Source organism: Thunnus albacares, chromosome 10, assembly GCF_914725855.1.
Source record: "Thunnus albacares chromosome 10, fThuAlb1.1, whole genome shotgun sequence".
NCBI classification, from domain to species: Eukaryota; Metazoa; Chordata; class Actinopteri; order Scombriformes; family Scombridae; genus Thunnus; species Thunnus albacares.
In genome coordinates this window covers 5,925,285-5,931,019 of record NC_058115.1, presented here as the reverse complement: position 1 = coordinate 5,931,019, position 5,735 = coordinate 5,925,285, and the positions used below count along the sequence as shown (strand labels likewise).

Below are 5,735 nucleotides of genomic sequence, written 5' to 3'. Positions count from 1 at the left end.
TTTAATAATGATACTCCATTGTCCTCTTCTAAGTCTTCCAAATCAGTATAATTGTTATCATTGTTATCACAATGAAGACCTAGACTCATCTAAATAAGATGTCAGAGCAGAAGAAAGAGTTCCTGGAGAGCTAATGCATGCTGGAAAATATGGTGAGCAAGGAGTGTTTCTTAACAAAGTCTAAAACTAATAATGATTGTAGTTTTTAAATAGTTCTGAAAGTCGCAACTAGCTATTTTAGAGCCAAAACTGATTTATGCAACTTCAAAACAAGGCAACAGATACAGAGCCCTGATATAGATTAGCATTGTGCAAAGTTGATATGTGTAACCCGGGTCACAAAGAGTTAACAACACAGAAGAGCCTCAGCCAATCAGAGCGCAGGTCCGCAGCACCGTAGGCAAGCTACACAGCGTACGCTAGTCAGACGCTGGGTGACACTGTTGAGAGAAGAGCGTCGTTGAACGGTAAAAATAAAACTCAGCTATAACAGTAAAAACACCATATAATGTTGTCAAAACAGAGCGGTAACAGTCTGTACTTTGTTGTTAGCTCGTAGGGGCGTGTGTGTGTGAGAGACTGCTCACTGAAACCTGCTGAGTGACACACAGGAACTCCTGAATTGGTGAGTAGTAGTAAAAGTAAACAATTAAATGTTGCGCCACATGATGCTAGGCTAAGCTGGCTAGCTCAAGTGAATGAGCCTAGAGCTAACAAAAATTAGCATTTAGTGCAGAACAGTGCAATTAGCCGACTGTTGTAGAGCTCAAATAAACTAAAACTGTTTGACAACTCAACTGGAAAAAATATATAGATGTGACATGTAGAGTATTTAATTGCTCAATGTTTTCTGTGGCTGGTAAAGCTACTGAACTGTTTAATACTGAAGCAACATACTAAATTATGTTTTGTTGGGTATTATATTTCATTGGTATAATGAATCTGATTTAAAAAGAACAGAACACGAAAGAATATAGAGTGTAAAGTTCACACTGTTGGTCTGTAATTCATTTAATATTGTTTTAATTTAAAAATACCAGGTTAAGATAAAAAATAGTAATTTAGTTAATTTTACTATGAAATTCATTCACTGTACAGGTTATTTAAAATGTGTTGATTGTTTACATTATATGTATATATTTTATTGAGGTTTAAGAAATTAATAATTCCTGACAAATCAGAATGGCAATCGATTAATGATCATTTCTGGTCATGTCAATGACTGCAGGTCAGGTTTTTTGAGTTGATTTGAAGTTGATGGCGAGCCAAACCAGACGAGACCATTAGATCCCTGGATTGAAGATCCCTGAACCGAGAGCCCAGAGCTAAGAACTGTCAACCTTACCTCTCTCCTGCCACGGCGGTAGGGTAAACATCTTAACTGCACAAGGCCAGCACCACTTTCATGCTCAACCCCCAGCCCCACTTTCACAATCCAAAATCCCAGACTCTGACTTGACTTGGAATAGACACTTATCTTCTTCATTCTTCTTCAAACGCATTCCCTGTGCCTGTGGAAGGACTGAGCCATAACCAGCACTGGTTTAAATGAGTGGACTGAGTATTCATGCTATTGATATGGTGTATTATTGTGCCTTGGTTAAAGTGATTTTGCTATTGCGAGAGCAGTGAATAGTGAACTGTTGCAAGGTTGAAGAGTGTTGTGAAGTGATAATATTGAACCAGATATGGTTCTGATATTGAACAACAGAAGAATAGTTGAAAAGAACTCAGTGGTTCAAAACCAAAGAAAAAGTGACAGAAGAAATGATTTATTGCTAAATTGAAACTGAGATATCTTTGTGGAATTTAATTATTTACTGAATTTAAGCAAATAGCCATTTCTGCCTCCTGTCCCAATCTGGTATCCTTTGATTCTGGTCCAAAATTATTAAAATCCTTATTAAATAATAATGTTAGGAGCCTAACATGTTATCAAACATTTGCCCATGTACACATCCAGCAGATTCAGAGCACCATTAGCATTCATTTGGAGTCGTGTTTCTGGCCACCTGATAAATGGAAATCCAATACTGACTCCTTTTGGTCTCCACCAACTCTTCAGAAAAGTATCTTTAGCTGAGCTGGAACAGTAGACATGAATCAAAAGCCACAGTTAAAATTAGGTAATAATTATCTGTGAGTTCAACACGACAAGCAACATGCTTTGTATGACATGAGTGGTTTGATTTGTGTCAATAAAAGAAAATATTAATTAAGGTCTAATTGTATTTGTCATTGGCTTTGAAACAGGAAAATGTCTGTATACCCTGAGTTGACGGTAAAAGATCAGTTGAAATTGCATTATTAATTTAAATAATACAAATAAAAGATTAGGATTAATCAAAACTGATACTAACATTTGATTATATTCTGCTTCCACCAGCGGTTCTTTTCCTGCAGCATATCAGATCTCTACAAAATCATTATGTATTACATTTTCTCTGTGTTTAGCTGTGTTGCTTGTTATTGGAAAGATGATATTGAACATATCCCCTTCGCTTGGATGACTCCTTTTTTAAAAGGTTTTGAAGTGAACCACAGTCAATAATATCCAGTAAATACTCCTGAAACACATTCTGACATGTTTTCAAATTCACAAGAAAGTGAAGCGATGCAATTCAAATAGTGGAGCTGGAGCAGCCTTGTGTGTTACTTTCAAATGAAAGAGAAAAAAAAAAAAAAAAGTCGAGGGTAAAAGCTGCCTTGGCCACATTCCCATTTGTGTACAGTTTGGAAATGATTGTGGTAACGATCTGTTGATGCTGAACTGCTATACGTATCACCTTTGAACCCTCTGAAAAACAGCTCTGACCACTTTAACAGCATGTCAACACATTCTGAGTAGTGCTAGCTCACTTTACTATCTGCTTTCATTGGTTGGTACTCTCTGGGAACTTCCTCTTTTCTCAGTTTCTGTTTGAAGTCTGCTAATATCTCAGAGTAACAGAGGACTGAGAGCATCTGAGAGCAACCAAAATAAGCTACCTCGTCTTTTATACAACTCTGTTCTGTTTGTTTCTGACTAAAAGTCTATTAGTCTTTCTACCTCTTTCCTTTTTCTGCCCGTTCTACACTCACTGTCTTTCACTTCTCACTTCTTTTTTTTTTTTTTAATTTCAGTTCTATAAGGCAATTATTACTGCTCTGGTAACTTCATATCTTAACTGTACACAAGCCACTGCCCTGGCAGCAGTGTTACTTTGAGAAATCGACACAGAGAAACAGTGTGTGTGAGAGAGAGAGTAAGATTTACAGTGACAGAGCAGCAGAGAGACAAAAACAGATAAGAAGAGAGAAACAAATGTAATGAGAAAGTTGAGGAGTTGCATTAGAGGAGATGAAAAGTGATTTGCTGGTTCAGAGGGTGCTGTGGCCTCTGTGTTGGCTGGGAAATGGCTTTGTGATGCTAATACTGTGTGTGTGTATGTGTGTGTGTGTTTTCCTTTGGGAATGCAGTCGTGTTTGTTTGCACCTACCCGTATTCATATGCTTCTTGGTTTCTCTCTGTTTGTGATACAAAGATCACACTGTTTGGGACTTGCAGTGAGAGATATTCATCTGGACGTGGCTCTAATTATCTCCATGGTGAATTTCACCAAGTGGTATAGTATGGCTGTTTGGTGTGTGCTGTGTGTGTTTGTGGGAGATAGAGAGAGTGGTAACTTCTGATGCTATTAAACTTTTTCATCTTTTTGTTTCTTTCTTCTCTTCATTTTTTTTTTTTTTTTGATTAATGAGATTACAATCAACTGTGTCTGGACAACAGAAGCCCCTAAAACAAAGTGGCCTATTGGGGGAAGTGGTGGTGCAACAAGAGGACTTGAGTAGAGAAACAAGAGACAGAAAAAGAGAGAGAGAGGCTTTTTGAAGCTCTTTAATGAAGTGTCCTGCCTAAAAGAAAAGAGAAACAGACAAGGTAAGAAAAAGAAACACACCCATCATCCTCAACTCTGTCCAGCCGAAGCAGAGCAACATGTAAAGACATAATACCAAACAACATACTATCTCATAGTATGACTGTTCCAAAACTGACCGATATTAGTGTTTTCTGATCTACAATCTCCCTGGTTAAGGTTTTATTATGTTTAGTCAAAATACAATACATAGGCTACTTAAGATAAAGGAAAGATTGTGGTCATGGTTAAAAGAACACAATGCTGATTGTTGGTAGGAAATTGGATGCAGACTGCACTCATTATTGAGAAAGCTACAAATTTCAAGTAGTTAAATAGGAAAATAGGCAAAATGCAAATTAATTCACATTTCCATCCACTACTATAATGTGAATATAATATACTACAATGTTATGCTCATCAATATAAACAGTTGGTGATGCTAATTCTCCAGTCCAGTGCCATTAAGCCATTGCATAATGAAAGGGCACAACAAAATGACATAATTACTAGTGCGCCAGTGAGACATCAAACAGTGGAAAACCATGTGGAAAATGTAATGAAAATATGGCATTTATTCAACTAATACGAAATTCATGTTTGTTTCATGTATTAATTTGAGCGTTACAGGCTCCTCGTAGCTCCACACACATCTGATGTTTTCATCAGCCGCCATTTTTCATCTCTTCAGAGGAGCAAAAACTTGAATGACATTTAGGTCGTATGCTTCATGTGCATGATTTAGTTGCAAAGTCTGTTTCCATTACATGTGTCCTTTATTGATACCAACTTTCACCTCTGCCAAGCATAAAATCTTTTTTGCAATATTTTGACTTTTTTCAAATTTCTGGTTTGCACTCAGGTTTTTATATACAAATTGAAAAAAACAGGTAAATAGAAACACTTAACAGATGCCCACTCAAAGCAGAAGTCAAAAAACAATGTTCAGGCTGCTGCGGGCTTCCACATTTCTGGGTCCATATAGAGCATGAATACTAGGATCCTTCTCTGGCTCAGCCAAGGTGATACGCTTCCTTTCAAATTACTACTGGACCTAATGGATAAAATTCCATTCATGCACAGAGTCACTTTCGGGTGCTTTTGTCGCTCACAAAAATGTATTCATCATTTACAGCCACTCCTTCTGTAATGATTGGGCCTGGGGCCTTAGTATAACAGCATCATGCTTCTTCCATCTTTGTTACTGAGAAAGGATAGTCATCATGTGTATGACCATACAAAGTCACACAAGTTGTTATAAGTTAAGGCGTTGGATGTCTAGAAAAAGTTTTGTAAGAAAACAAAATGGCAATTCAGTATAATTATCAGAGTAACACTTAGCATTGAACAACTGTTCAGTAATTTTTGTGCTAGAAAACAGCCACGATAGCCTCTCACAGACCAACCCGGTGCATGGTTTTACTTGTTTTAGCTCATGAACTATGCCATCCAAAGCATATTGCAAGTTTTTCAATTAATTTCTTTTCGTATGCAAGAGGCTTCCATTCATTTGAGTTTGCTGTGAAAATGACCTTGCATAAATTAATCATTAAACATTTTTGAGATAAATCATCCATCAAACTGATGATTTAGTCAGTGTTATGCATGTATTTTAAAAAATGTATGGTAACAAGCAGGGACTGTTTGGAAATCTCTCTGTGGTGGAGCCAGGAAGTGCCAGCGTCTCATATTTGTAGAGTTATCACAGAAATTATATTGCTGTTTGCTAGTTTCTTCCCTTCACAAAGTTGCTGTTATGTAAGGTCTCTTAAGTAAACATAGCATTTTTAAGTCAACATAAATAGGAAAGCAGAATTAGAATTAACCTGGATTATATTT

General features: G+C 36.9%; 1 long non-coding RNA gene across 1 annotated transcript; it reads left to right on the top strand.

Moving 5' to 3' along the window:
• The first annotated feature begins 311 nt into the window (after positions 1–311).
• LOC122990504 lies at positions 312–2,219 on the top strand. Its single transcript, XR_006405385.1, has 3 exons — positions 312–467; positions 553–625; positions 1,229–2,219. It is a non-coding gene; the product is annotated as an uncharacterized LOC122990504 (long non-coding RNA).
• The last annotated feature ends 3,516 nt before the right edge of the window (positions 2,220–5,735 follow it).